Genomic DNA, 16581 nt, shown 5'->3' on the forward strand with positions numbered 1-16581 from the left:
GAATCTACATGCTTGTTAAGGTGGAGAGGTTAAGTGACGTGCCTATTGTCACACAGCTAGTAAGTGTCTGAGGTAAAAATTGAACTTGGGTCTTCCTCACTCCAAGTCTTGTACTCTATTATGTTACCTAACTGGCTTAGTTCTGGTATTAACTGTGTAATTATGGGAAAGTCATTTAATCTCTCTGAGCCTTAGGTCCTTCTTCTGCAAAATGGGAATAATACTAGCACCCCCTACCTAAGAGGATTGCTATGAGAAAAGCCCTTTGTAAACTGAAAAATACTCTATAAATGTGAGTTATTATCTATTTAAGGAGTGAACACCCTTTTTATTGGTTGCAATAGAGAAAAGGAGTATTATAAGTCAATGAAATCTTCAGATAAAATAAACCCTATTTTGGATAGGAATGACAAATTCTGTTCTCTTCTCTTTCATTCCTATGTCCAACATTTACTCAGAACAGATAACTAGTAAAGTGGTTTTAGCCTATGGTGAAAAGATCAAGACAGAGTGAAAAATCCACAACTATATTATTCTATGAGCCCTGGAGACAAGGAACAAACCTTAGACCTGACCTTAGAGATCATCTAGTCTAACCATCTCTTCATATTATAGATGATGAAACTCTCATTCTGTGAGTCAGAGAATGAATGGTTGAGCCAATGTATTGTAGCTATGCAGATGGAGCTCTGTGATCATTGACTACATTGAGAACTGTAACTGAAGAAAGCTTGCAAACCACAGGGAAATTTTAAATGTAAAAATTTAATTTAAAGTGTATTTCAGCTAGGCATTGGTTACCTGTAGCATAAAATGATCGGGGCGGGGGGGGGGGCGGGCAGTGATAGCACAATTCTTAAACATACTACTTCTCAAGAGTCATTCTTAGGGATTTCTCATGTTTGCCATCTATCTTAAATCTTCAAATGTGGTGAAGAGAAAGGACTAAAGGGGTTGCCATTTTCCCTTTCCCCAAAGCATCTCCAGCTACTCTTTCATTAGGTCCTCTCCCCTTTTATACCTACACACACACACACACACACACACACACACACACGCACACGCACACGCACCCCACACAAAAATCTCTTCCTCTAAGTAGTGTTCCTGAATAATAAAGTTAGTGTGGCAGTCATCAGGTTAAAATGGAATCATAGGGGGGCAGCTAGGTGGCGCAGTGGATAGAGCACTGGCCCTGGAGTCAGGAGTACCTGAGTTCAAATCCGGCCTCAGACACTTAACACACACTTACTAGCTGTGTGACCCTGGGCAAGTCACTTAACCCCAATTGCCTCACTAAAAAAGAAAAAAAAACTAAAATTAAAAAAAAAATGGAATCATAGGAGCTGTGTCAGGGCATGAGGGAGGGAGAAAATTTCCAAATCACGCTTTCCTCATTTGGGTTTAATGGGGAAAGAGTGTTTGTGCTAATAAATGTGCTATCTGTGTTAATTCTACTTGAGTACTTTGAAAATCCTTCATCATCTAATCCTATTATCTTCTTCTAGTCCCCAACATCCACCCTGTATTCCAACAAGGCCAACTGACTTAGGCTTTTGTTCACCCCTATCAAGAATGCCCTTCATTTCTATATATTTATAGCTCACTCATTCTTCCCAGCTGAAGTCTTCCTTCCTTCCTTCTGGCTTTGGCTCATACCAATCTCTTCCTTTTCTAACTCTATGAATTGCCAGGGCCTAACAATTAGTGTCTCATCACATGCACACTATTTTATTCTCACATGGTCTAGGCTTTCTGACCAGTTTAGTATTTTATTATATTAAATTTTATTCACAATTATTTCACATGTGTTATATACAGTGTGCTGGGAAGGGGACTGGACTAGACATTTGAATATTTAGGTTCTAACCATGACTAAGACACTTATGAACCATATGATATTAAGTGTGCCAGTGGCTTTGAACCTAATTTTGTCGTCTTCCAAGTGAGAGTATAAATAGCTATTCTGCCTAGCTCAGAGGGTTGTGTTAAGAACAAATTAAGTGAGAAAATATATATGAAAAGCAGTTGGTAAACTGTCCAGTACTAAACAGATATATCAAGTGTTTTTATAAGGTCTTACCTTTCTCGTGAATAAGTTCAATATAAGTGGGAATGGTAATAATTTGTTAACGTCTCTTTTATCAAATGTGTCTTAGCATAATTCTGGACTTAATATAGGTAAACTTTTTGTTGTTGTTATATTGGTGGTATGTTAGAGAGAGGGCCAAAAAAGAAGTCAGAAGATTTGACTTTTAATCCTCTCTCACTAACCAATCATGTGAGTGGAGGCAAGTTAGGTTAGGCCTTTGGGGGATCTCAGTTTTTTCGCCTGTAAAATAAAAGAGTGGACTATATGCTTCCTAAGGTTTTTTACAATATCTGATTTTATGAGTCTAGTAGCATTATTATAAATGAACCATACTTATTAAATCATTCGATTTCTTCAGCGACAATACATGCTGAGTAAATACTATTTCTTCTCCATGAATTGGTTGCCTAAAAGGAATCTGTCCAATTATTTTTATCTTGACACATTTTTAGCAAATGTGATTACTTTTTTTTACTAAGTATATGTAACACTGCTTATATTTCTTGCTGAGCCTCACTTTTTGTAACAGGGCATTTATTAATCCTCAATTTTAACTTTAGCTATCTTTGGCATGCTATTTTGCTGAATTATATAGGCAAAGAGACAAAAATATGGCCTTCTATAATATCAATTAAGGTGAAGCATTTTACAAATGACATAACCAAAAACAATTAAAATGTGTCTGGATTATATTAAAATGTATATTTATATCAGATTACTTACATAGATATCTTTTTTCCTTATGTATATTCTATTATTTCATAGGGAGTAAGTATAGTAAATAGCAAGAATTCTTGCTACTTACTATAGTCCCAAACTGAATTCAACACCCTTTTGCCTCAAATTTCCTCTTCTAATATCCCTATTTCTATTTATGGCATCAATCTTATTTTACCTAGACTTGAAATTATGGAGGTATTTTTGCATCTTTTTATTTTTTGTGGGGCAATGAGGTTTAAGTGACTTGCCAAGGGTCACACAGCTAATAAGTGTCAAGTGTCCGAGGCCAGATTTGAACTCAGCTCCTCCTGAATCCAGGGCCAGTGCTTTATCCACTGTGCCACCTAGCTGCCCCCTGTATCTTTCTTCTTACTTATCCTCCATATGCTGACACTGGAGTCATAAGATCATTTAATCCCTGTCAGCCTTGGTTTGCTCATCTGGAAAAATCAAATAACAATACCTTCACTACCTGCTTCTAAAGATATTATAAGTAAGGTACTAAATATATGTGCTTTTATTTAATAATCATGTACTAAATTTTTTGAGCAGAGTTTTGATGTTATATGAGTAGTAGTACATGAGGATGCATATGCAGGTAGGAGAGAGAAGGAAGAAATGGAGAAGGAAGAGATTGGCGGTAGAAAGACCAGTTAGGAGATTATTACAATATTTTAGGTGACAAGTGATGAAGGCCTGAATTAGCATGATGGCAATGAAAAGGGAGGGAGAAATTAAAGAACATTACAGAGAAAGAATCAATGGAACACAGTAACAAGTAATAAATATTATACATATTATATCTCACATAGGGCTTAGTTTATATATATTTATATACATAAACATATATTGTTGATGTATGTGAATATAGTAATATTAAAGTCAAATATTAATTTAACATGATGTGTAATCAGATATATGAGCTTTATGATATATACTAGAGACTAGAGGAATGATGATGACTTTTGATAGAAATTGAGAAGTCTAGAAGGGGAATAGATTTGGGGGTGGGGTAATACATTCCATTTTGTACATTTGAGTTTGAGACATCTCTGTTTGAAATGACTAATAGGAAGTTTTTTGAATACCAAAGCTCAGAGAAGATATTGAGATGGGGTACATATATTTAAATACAGGCGTGTATTTATATATAATAGCAACATAAAACACCAAAAAAACTAATGAAATGCTGAAAATGAGGTAACAGGGTTGGGAAGAAGACATACCATAATAAAGCAATTTAATTTCATTAATAATCACATAATTTAAAGGAAATGTGTATGCCTTCACAGCATGCTATTATGTGACTGTATTGTATTTTGTCATCAGAAGCCCTCAGTCTGCACTGAAGCAGAATTTTGAAACTAATTCAAAGAGGCATTATTCTGTACTTCTTCACCACAGGCTAAAGGCCTGCTCTCATCTGGGAATGGCCAAACTAGAGCTGCAGGCCAAATCTGGGTTGAATTTGTCCAAAGACTGGCCTTAGTATTCACATTTCAACTCTGAATGGTCTATTGATTTCCAACACCCCCCACCCCCAAATCTTTTCTCTTCTTTTAATGTTGACTGCCTTCCATAAAAGAATTTATGGATATTTATTAACCTGTTAAAATCATTGTGAAAGGACTGCTGTTGGACATTTTCTCATGTCAAAGGGATATTAACATTTTATAATGGATAATGGTCATTCAAATGGAAGTATAGGCAAAAGAAATAGGGAGACAAAAATTCTGCATGTGGCTCATGCATAAGCCAGGATCTTATTAGGTGTGTAATTTCAACCAAGTAAATTTGTTCTAAATATGGCCCAATCTTAATTCTGAATTTATTTAGGCTAGATTGCATTTGGCTGAAACTGCTGTAATGAGGGTTACAAATTAAGTCCCATCTCCTCTCATAAAGCCTTTTCCTAATCATTACAACCAATATAGATATTAAGCTCATTTTGCCTCCAAAGCCATAGATTATGTAGACTATTGTTCTCTCCTTGTCTCTGATGTGTTAGTTCTGTCTCCTCAACAAATTTCTAAGACCCTTAAGTCATGGCCCTCATGGTTTTGTATCCCTGAAGAGACATAGTACTATGCTTTCATAGTATAGGTGATGAGTCCATACCTACAGGTTCATGGATTCCTAAAATAATCATGATGTCAGTGTTTGAATCATTTTGTTGTTCTTGTTTTCTTCCATTTTCATCTCAGCATTCTTGAATCATTTATAACAACCATGAGTTTTTTTAAGGGTCTGAGTATATTCTTTATATTTACCAAGAGCCAGAATCCAAACAAAATATTCTATCATCTTTTTAAAATGCCTAAAAAAAAATGACCAGGTTAAACTAGCCAGTATCTTTCAGAAGAGATACTTGAACACAAATCTTCTTGACTGAAACAGACTCTTTATTTAATAGTCTACACTGCTTTTTAATATTCCATTGTTATCTTAAATTTATCATCTTTTTACCTAACCCCATTTCTTCTCCAAACTTCCCTATTTCTTTTGAGTAGATCACCATCCTTTTATTCACTGAAGTTCATAATCTTGGAATCATCCCTGACTCTTCCCTTTTTTTCTCCTACTACCATATCAAATAAGCTGCCCAATCTTGGAGATATCTTATTATTTGTTCTCATTTCCAATCATAACATTCATCATTCTTCTTCAGGTCTTCATCTCCTCTTTCCTAGACAATTGCTAACACCTCCTAATTCCAGAATCTTCATCCTCGAATCACCCAAATGGGCAATGGAAAGGTACATGGTAGATAAGAGTTTGTAATGTTGTAACATTACAAATAAATTATGAAAGAGCACTAGAGCAAAAGATGCCATAAAAGAAACACATGAGCAAAAAAGAACATAGGATAGTCAAGTGATGAGAACAAAGAATAACCTTGGACATCCCTTTGTGCTCCACTGTTATCCTCACAATTTCTCCAGAAAGTAAGGAAGGCTCAATCACACATTGGGTGGATACCCCTAAGGTGAATTTGTGAGAGGCTCTGGACCAGAATCACAGGATGGGCAGTCATGGTTGGATTGGAACTGCACTGTTCCACCCATATCAATGAGTTCTATTTCAGTATTTGAAAATCTTCATATACCCAATGATTCTGCCAAACTAGTCTACTTGTTATCCCTAAATTCAATGCTCTATATCACTCACCTCCATGCCTGGAACATTCCTCCTCCTTACCTCTGCCTCTTAGAGACCTTGGTTTTTCTCCAATACTCATCTCATATTCCTCTTTTATTGCAAATCTTTACTGATTCACCAAATTCTTACTTTTCTCCTCCTCCTCAAATTATGTGTCTACAAATCTGTTTATATGCTATATGCCACATTCCCTCTCCCCTCCAATATATTATAATACCTTGTCAGCAAGGACTATTTTTCATTTTGCCTGTATATCCCCAGAACCTTGTACAGTGTTTTTTACATAGTAGGCACTTAACAAAAACTATTTGGATTAGACTGGATTCTATTCAATAGATCAAAGTCCAGCTAAAGTCCTATGGCATCCACCAATCCACCATTCAACCTCTCATTGATCTTTCTATCCTCTGAGCTCCTATTATACTTAAGTAGTCCCTACCATTTAATTGTATTGTATGTTTTCATTCATGTTAATATTTGTCTTAGTAATGATATTAAGCCCATGAAGATCAGACCATATCTTCTATCCTATGCCTGCCCCATGCCCTGATACCTAACACTGTTGTTATTTATTCACTGTAGTCGTGTCTAACTCTTTGTGACCCAATGGAACATAGCACTCCAGGGCCTCTTGCCCTTTACTATCTCCTGTAGACTATCCAAGTTTATGTTCATTGCTCCCATGATACTTTCTATCCATCTCATCCTCTGCCATCCCCTTTTCCTTTTGCCTTCAATCTTTCCCAACATTACGGTCTTTTCTATGAGTCCTGCCTTCTCATTAAGTGGCTAAAGTATTTAAGCTTCAGCTTCTGTATTTGACCTTCCAGTCAATAGTCTGAATTAATTTCCTTAAGTACTGATTGATTTGATCACCTTGCTGTGCAAAGGTCATCTCTAGCACTGCCACTTTACTCTGTTCCCATTCTTCCCATAGATAATATTTATTTGTTGGAGAGTAAACCATGGGTTGTTTGGGGGAGGGGGTTAAGTTGGAGGAGGAAATATTTTTTTTTACCTATTCTTCTTATACAATCTTAGAAAATACACTGCTAACATCAAATTATGTCTACTGAATTACTGTTAATGGAAAGACACCAATGGGTAGCTAGGTGGTGTAGTAGATAGAGTGCTGAGCCTCGAGTCAGGAATATCTGACTCAGTTGCTAAATAGCTGTGTGACCCTGAGCAAGTTACTTAACTTCAGTGGGCCTCAGTTTTTTCAACTGCGAAATGGGGATAATATTAGCATCTACCTCATAGGTTGTTGTGAGGTTTAGTATTTTACATACTACTTGTGAAAATACTTAGCACAGTGCCTGCAGTGCTGTAGGCATTTAATAAATACTTGTTCCCTCCATGTGTGTGGAAGGGGGAGGGAGCAGAAGTTATTAGTAATAGTGATAGTAATACAAACCTATAACATTACCTTAGGACCCAAAGTAATCAATTCCCTAGCACCTCAACCCAGTAGTATGAGTGCAAATTGAGGGATTAATCCAGAGGGATATGAATTAATATGGAAAAAATAAGCAGATCCATGAGGATAATTTTAACAATGACACAAGAATACAGTATAAAAGAAAAGCATACTGAAAGACTTGAGAGCTATGATCAATGTATGTCCAATCATAAATAGAAAGGACTGGTGATGAAGCATGCTTCCCACAACTTTGGTTTATAGGTAGTGGATTATAAGCACAGGATTGGGTAAACTTTATAGACATGGTCAATATATAAGTTTGTCTTTGACTAACTGTAACTATTATAAGAACGGAGGGGAAGGAGTGCAGGAATTGTTGAGAAGTGTCAGTAATGTTAAAAAATAAAAGTATCAAAAATGTTCTCTGTATATATTGAAGGTATACTTGATGAAAACACAAAAGAGAAAAGGCAGGTATTTTCACATTTTTTGACAGTAATCTTTTATTGTTGTTATTCAGTTGTCGAATTGTGTCCAACTCTCCACAGTCCCATGGATAATAGCATGCCAAAGCCTTCTATCCTAAACTATTTCTTGAAGTCTGTCCAAGTTCATGTTCATTGTTTCCATGATACTATCTATCCATATTATCTTATGCCATCCCTTTTCCTTTTTCTTCTAGTCTCTCCCAATATCAGTGTCTTTTCCAATGAATCCCATCTTCTCATATGACCAAAATATTTAAGCTTTAGTTTGAGTATTTGACCTTCCAGTGAATAGCCTGAGTAAATTTCTTTAAGTATTGACTGATTTGACCTCCTTGCTGTCCAAGGGCCTCTCAAAAGTCTTCTCTAGAACCACAATTCAAAAACATCAGTTCTGTGGCACTCAGCTTTCCTTATAGTCCAACTCTAACAGTCCTACATTGCTACTGGAAAAGCCATAACTTTGACTATACAGATCTTTGTTGGCAAGGTGATGTCTGCTTTTTAGTACACTGGCCATATTTGCCATAGGTTTCCTTCCATGGAGCAAAAGTCTTTTAATTTCAAGCCTGTAGTCACCACCTGCAATGATCTTTGAGCCCAAAAGTCTAAAATCTGATATTACTTCCATTTCTTCTCCTATTTGTCAGGGAGTAGTGGGACCAATTGCCGTGATCTTAGGGGTTTTTTTTGTTTGTTTGTTTTGGTTTTTTTTAGTGAGGCAATTGGGGTTAAGTGACTTGCCCAGGGTCACATAGCTAGTAAGTGTTAAGTGTCTGAGGCCGGATTTGAACTCAGGTACTCCTGACTCCAGGGCCAGTGCTCTATCCACTGTGCCACCTAGCTGCCCCGATCTTAGTTATTTTGATGTTAAGCTTCAAGACAGATTTTACAGACTCCTCTTTTATCCTCATCATAAGGCTTCTTAAATATTGTTTACTTTCTGCATGGGTGGCAATCCAAGTGCTATCATCTGTATATCTGAGATTGTTGGGTAATTGAAAGGACACCAAAATGTATTTTGAAGTATCAAATATGAGGACACTGAGCAGACTGGAGAAAAACTGTGAGCCAACTACTAACGTCCTTGAGAAAGGAAGGAGAATGACTAGGAAGCCGATAAATTGTAACAACAAGGCTCTGGACTTGGTGTTATAAGTGGATAGAATGGAACTGAAGGAGGGTGGGGCTGCTGAATAACATTGGTGGAGGACATAGCTGATGTAAAAGAAAAGCAACCAGAAATGGACAGGATGTGCAGGTTTCCAGAGCATTTCATAGGAAGAGCCTAGTCCCCATAAATATTAAAAAAAAAAAAGATAAAAGTGTGAAAATAAGTCTAGGATGAAAGAAAGTTTGTTAATGACAGAAAAGGGACTGACTTTCAGAAGAGATATAGTAAGTTTGCTCAAAGTGCTAAACCAAGCAGGATTTACTGAAATCTTCCTGAAGAGAGTAGAATCTGTACCTGAGCTGCAATTTAAAGGAAAAGAATATGCAATAGAGGGGAGGCGAGGAAGAGTTGTTCCATCTATATAACTTGGACAAAAACTTTAAAAAAGAACTAGGGGAAGTGATGTACTCCTATTTTCAAATGTGTTTGATTTTTCTTTGCCACAATAACATCCTCTTGAAGATGAGATCATAGCATAGTGCTTTTAGCATAGTGCTTTGTAAGTAAGACTAGTTGAAAGTATAATTATTACTCACATGAGAAAAAAATCATTAGTGATTGATCTATAAATTCATTCATACTAAGATTCAAATGCCTGGTAAGTCTTAATGTGTTATCCTTCCCAGGGATGTTAGCATTTAAACAGGGAATAAAGATTTTAGCCAAAATAATGAATCCCTAATGTTGGGATTTCAGACATCCATACCTAACTATTGGATATTTGGGGGGAGAGGGAAGGAAAACCTTTCTATCAAAATAATAACCATGTAGGTTGTGACATCCTATCAACCATACCAGAAAGGTAATATCCTGACACTTGCCCATGGGTTTGTGCTGAGATTACCAACAGTATAGTAAATAAAGAAGAAATTGAGAATAAATCATTCTAATGCTGTGGGAAAAATGGATGTCTGGTTTTTTTTTTCTTTTCAATTTTAAATCTGTACGCTTATGGACTTAAATGGAGAACTTGAAAAAATGTCAAAGTGAAATAAAATTAAATGTACAGGAAAGAAAAAGGGAAATCACAGTAAAGGCTCTATAAGAAAGGGGGGAAACAATAACAGCAGCAGCACCAGTTTAACATGTGACTACAGTCAGAAAAGGATAAGGAAGATAAACCAGAGGGATAAACTAATCTCTGTGTGGAACAGTTCTATTTGCTTAGCTTAAGGCGATAGTTTGCCATCGTTGTTTATCTAGAAACTTTTATGATGTCTCTATCAGTGAGAGGCCAATAAGAGGAACTGCTTCTCTTAAATAGTGGATGTAAATATAGTAACATTTTCTACCTTGAAATCTCATTTCAGAAAAGATACTTAAATCAAAGTGGGGGATGGATGTACCTATGGATTGTGGGGAAGTGACATTAATGGACAGGCCAAAGACATTGAATAACCACCAAGCAGCCATTACTGAGGTATAGAGATAAAGTAGAGTAGGTAATTCCTGTTTACATAGGAGACTGGCCCAGGTTAACAGTAGATAGATGAGAGATAGAGAAATAGAGAGATAGATGTTGTTATTATTCAGTTGTTTCAATCATGTCCGATTCTTCTTGACCTCATTTGGAGGTTTCCTGGCAAAGATACTGGAGTGGTTTGCCATTTTCTTCTCTACCTTTACAGATGAGGAAACTGAGGCAAACAGAGTTAAGTGACTTGACAAGGGGTACATAGGTAGTAAGTGTCTGAAGCTAGATTTGAACTCAGAAAGAAGAGTCTTCCTGACTCCAGGACCAACAATCTATCCACTACACCACCAGCTGCCTAAGTAGATGATAAGTAGATACATAGATAAATAGATGATGGGCAGATGATAGGCAGATGGGTAGATAAGACTAGATAGATTGATAGAAAGTTAGATGATAGATAGATGACAGACTAGATAAGTAGATTGATAGATACATAGATGATAGATGGATGCCTAGAACACTTATTCTGTGTGAAGGGTTGGGAATACAAAAACAAGAAAATATGATAGATCATATTTGAATAAATTTACATTTTAATAAAGTAAGACAAAATATAAAGAAATTGGGGAGAGAGGAAAGGAGGAGGTGGAACAAGGCAGTTGCTACATAGGTGGAACAAACTGGTAAGAGAGTTGAAAATGAAGCAAGTAATGTGGCCAGGGCTTCTCATGCTATGTCACTTCAGGGTAGCAACTCACCAATTGGTGTCATAAAGTAGGCAGATAAAAATGGAAAAAAAAATAGACTGTTGAAAGGAAATGTGGAAAAATGAAAAGAAGGTCAACCTCTGACACATACAGTCTGTGTGATCTTGGTCAAGTCATTTAACTTCTCAGTAGCCCAAGCAATTTTCTCAAACTATAACATAGTTGCCTGTTTTGAATAATCTGTATTAGGAGAGAAGGTTTCCTCACTGGAGACCCCTTGTATCTGCTAAAGAGATCTGGATCAAAAATAAATTTTATATATATATATATATATATATATATATATATGTGTGTGTGTGTGTATACATATATATATATATATATATATATATACATCTGTATATGTAAGTAAAGCACATACCCCTAGGCATTTAATAAGTTCAAACAAGGAAAGAGGAGAATTAGAATAATAGTAGTGAAGAGTTATGAAGGATGGTTTTCCTTCTCTGAAAACAATAATTGCCTCATGCCAAAACATAAACCAGATTGTGTAATAAGTAGGTTTTTCATAATTTTCTCAGATTAGTTTTTTATTAATGCCTGTCAACAGCAAGTGATCGGCATGTGTTCCATTAGCATCTTCCATAAGCTCTGCTGGCCCTTCCATCGCAGCTTAGATCAAATCTAAAAGGCCACTGATTGCAAAGGCATCAGCCCATTTTGGATGAAACCTGGAAGAGTTTTAAATAATATAAAGTAGTTATGTTTAAATTTTCACTATTAATCATCATCACTAGTTGAGCTATGTTTAATATAAACAAAAATTATTTTTTGTCTACAAGGTTCCTCGATTTTCTCTGTTATTTTTAAGTATCTTGATATTTATTGTTCTGAGGGCATGGTCTTTTGATATTTCAATGGCTCTAGGGCTGTTCAAGTGGCACTTCCTTTTACCTTTTTATATGTATTCTTGGACTATTTCCTCCAAAGGAAAATAATGATATTTTTGGTGGCTGAGAAGAAACCTCCTGGAAATGCAGCATGATTCAGTTAAATTCTATCCTATAGTGTTGCCTGTGTGCAGTGGACTGTGCTAGATCCTGGATAGGAGGCTAAATTTAGCTAGTTGGTAAAGGTATAACTCAAAGCCCCATGACACTTTAGGCTCAATGTATGTATGTGTCCGGAATAAAACTGAGCAGGTGGAGAAGACAATGATCTTTTCTGTTGGGCTCATAGTTATTGCCATGCCTTTTTCCTAAATACTTAAGAGACAAGTAGGTGGCTCCATAGATATAGTGCTGCACCTAGACTCAAGAAGACCCAAGTTCAAATTCAACCTTAACATGTACTAGCTATGTGACCTTGGGCAAGTTAAGTAACATTTTTTCTCTGTCTGCCTTAGTTTCCTCAAGTGTGGAATGGTATAATAATAGCATCTCCTCCCCAGGGTTACTGTAAAGAGTAAGTTACCTAATATTTGTAAAGCGCTTAGCATAGCACCTGACATATAATAGATGTTTTCTTTCCTTCTATTTATGTACATGAAATAATGGAAGAGGTTTAGGGCTTAAAAACTGGGATATCTCAAATCCTATAGCTTTTGGTAGGGATTGGGAAATAACCATTTACTGATTTATTGCCAAGGCTTTAGAGATTAAAATTTGGAAGTATATAAAATATACCATGGACTAGAGAAGAGTAACCCATGGAGACCCTTAGCTTGGTGAGCAGCAAGTTTGACCCAAAGTAAGGACTAACCTAAGTGCTTTAGCTGGATAAGAGTTCTATACTTTGCACTGAAGAAAGATCTTGCTTCCTGTGGCTGAGAATCACCTGATAGAAAGATGACCAGTTCTACAGGCAATACTTTGAGGAAATAAGAAAAGAACCCAAGAAGAGGCTTTTTAGTGGTTCCAGACAAGGGTTCCTAACTTTGCTGAAAGAACTATAAAAGAAAAAGAATTTGGGACCTACCCTAAGAGAGCACTATAGCCCCCAATTTTCCAAAAAACAGGCAAGTTATTCAACTAAGCCAGAAGCTGGAAATAGGGTCCAATGAGCATCATCCACCAAAAGCTACATGTCCTAAGCACTACTGAGTGGAGCAGCAGAGAAACATCCAAGGGGGACTCATGCAGCAGTTCAAGTCCAACAGGGCAGAATCCAGCAGAGATTAATCTTGTGGTGGAACAGTGTAGCACTTCCCAACAACAATAATAAAAGGCTCTTTGACCAAAACAGGGCATACCTGGTGAGAACAGTGCAATGACCTCATTAGATGACATCAGATGTCCCAAAAGACTAGACAGGTAATATGCCTTGGCCATATATATTCAGTCGCAAAGACAGCTCTAGACCTAGAGTCAGGAAAACTTGAGTTCAAATTCAGTCTCAGACACTTAGCTAGGTGACCTTAGATAAATCACAATGTCTGTTTTCCTCAATTTCATCATTTGTAAAATAGGAATAATGATAGCACTTACCTCCCAGGGTTTTCATTAGGATCCAATGAAATAATAATCATAAAATGATTAGTATAGTTCCTGGAACAAAATAAGTGCTATATAAACATTAGCTATTATTACCTATTACAGGTAACTCCTATAAATGTGCAGAGAGGAAGCTTGTCTTGGTGAATTAAGGACTCATTTTGGTATTAGGAAGGCCCGAATTTGAATCTTGCCTTGGATAATTAGGAGTTGTGTGACTCCTCTCTAGGAAAATCACTTAATATTTCTCAGCCTCAGTTTCCAGGCTTAATTGGCTTTAAAAACTAAACAACTTTATATTTTAGAGGCAATAGAAAGCCAGTGAAGTTTACTCTGTAGGATACTGACATGGTCAGTTCTGTGCTTAAAGAAAATTATTTTGGTGGTTGTATGTAGAAATGACCCAATGGGCATGAACAAGCCATGTAGATTTGAGTAGACAGTTGATACAATGTTAAAATATTGTATGGTTGGTTTATATTTGTTTTTTTTCTTTTAAGGAAGATTTATCTGGAATTAGGAAGAATGACAGAATGGTGAGATTAGATTTAGAGTAGGGTTTTTTCTATCTTTCTGGGTTACACTTAGATTTTTTTTTAAAAGTATCAAATTCTCAAGTACAGGAGATGTGACTGTCCTGCTGTGATTATCCTGTATATTCAGTCCTTGGTCAGATTACATGTGAAGTACTGTCACCAGTTCTAGGTTCCATAGTTTAGAAAGGACATTGATCAACTGGAGAGTATACCAAAGGAAGGTGAACAATATATGAAGGGCTTCAAGACAATGCCACATGAGAAGTGGTTGAAGGAATTGGTGATATTCTGCCTGAGAAAGAGGAGATGGAGGCAGGGGAAAGGTAATGATCACCATCTTCAAGAATTTAAGACATGTGGAAGAAGGATCAGACTTGTTTTTCTTGTTACCACAAGGCAAAACTAGGAAGAAAAACTAGAGACTGAAAAGATCATGCTTTTAGCTAAATGTGAAGATAAATTTCCTAATAACTAGAGCTATTCAAAAGCTATATAAGCAAGGAAAGGCTAATGATAATGTAGAGGAACTCCTTGGTTATGTATGAGGTAAGTTACATAGTTCCTGAGGATAACTTCCAACTCTGGGATTCTGTACATAATATATGTAACATTATGCATATGTATATATGTGGCATATAATTACTTTATATGTGACATATAATAGTAATATAAATAATCTCATAATGAAATAATTATGTATAATATGTTGTATAAAAAAACCTCAAAGTTCTCATAGAGTCATAAATGTAGAAATAGCAGTCAGATATGTAGGAAAGGATAACTTTCCTGGGGGAGTGAATGCAAAAGTAGGAAAATAGAAGTCTAAGAGGAAAAATTTGTTGATGTGATAGAATAAAAAGAAAAAGAGACTCTGAAAGAGATAGAGAAATAATTTTTAAAAGTGTAGGAGAGAGGGGGCAGCTAGGTGGCACAGTAGATAAAGCACCAGCCCTGGATTCAGGAGGAACTGAGTTCAAATCTGGCCTCAGACACTTGACACTTACTAGGTGTGTAACCCTGGGCAAGTCACTTAACCCTCATTGCCCAGCAAAACCAAAACAAAACAAAACAAAACAAAAAAAGAAAGTGTAGGGGAGAACCAGCAGTGCATTATGTCACAGGAATCAAGGAAGGAGAGGATTTGAAGGAAAAAGAAGATTAGCAATGACAAATGTAGCATATAGACTAATTCTAATGGGTGGGGGTTAAATTTATTTTTGTTTTAATTGTTTTTTAGGTGATCATAAAATACAAAACACACAAATATAAGATTTAAGATAGAGCTTTATTCTATGAATGGTACAAATCCATGTAATTCCAAGAATGACTTCTTAGAATAAAGATTAAAGATAAATAGACAAGCACAAAAGGAAACGTATCACCTTTTTTAAATCCAGTATCCCTACAACATGTTTATTATTATAGCCAATGCAACGATCTTCTACATGGTTGTCCCCTAATGCATCATTAAGGTAGGATAGTGACTTTGAGACTGTTACTAGAATACAGTCTCAAAGCAGTGGGTCACACACCATATGTCTTTAAGAACAAATCTACATAAGTTTGAAGAAATACACCACCAAAATATCGACCAACTGGATGTTTTTTGAAGGGGGTCAGGTGTAGAATAATTCCCCAAAGTAACCCTACTAAGATATGAAGAGAATACTTAGAGTAGCAAAGGAATAGATTAAGGCATTCACGTATGATTTCTTTCCATTCACCTTCATACTTTCTTCTATCTGGTCACTTCAATTCTGAAGTGAAAAAACATTTTGTTGTTGTTTAGTCAATTAAGTCATGTTCTATTCTTCATGACCCCATTTGAGGTTTTCTTGGCAAAGGTACTAGAGTGGTTTGCCATTTCCTACTCCAACTTATTTTACACATGAGAAAACTGAGGCCAACAGGGTTAAGTAACTTGCCCAGAGTCACACAGCTAGGAAGTGTCTGAGACTGAATTTGAATTCAGGTTCTTCTGACTCCCGGCTCAGGACTCCATCCACTGCACCACCTATCTGCCAAGAATTGTTACAAAAGAAAAAAAATTTCCTTTTTTTTTTCAGTACTTTCAATGATAAAGCTTGCAATAATTCACCAGAATGTTATTTATCTGCTCTATTCATATTTTCCAATAATACAGATAATCATGAATTGATTATACTCTAGGGATTAAAACAACATAAAAATAAATATATAGAATTCTACTTGGAAGCATTAATAACTTTACTTTCAAGTCTTTGAGTTTTTCTTTCACATCAAGTCTACTTAGGCAATATTTAGACTTTTCTACCTCACTTTTTGCAGTAGAAAGATGTTCTTGATTTTGCTACTATTATTATTAATTCTAATAGCTGACATTTCTATGACAATTTTCAC

This window comes from Dromiciops gliroides, chromosome 2, assembly GCF_019393635.1.
Source record: "Dromiciops gliroides isolate mDroGli1 chromosome 2, mDroGli1.pri, whole genome shotgun sequence".
NCBI classification, from domain to species: Eukaryota; Metazoa; Chordata; class Mammalia; order Microbiotheria; family Microbiotheriidae; genus Dromiciops; species Dromiciops gliroides.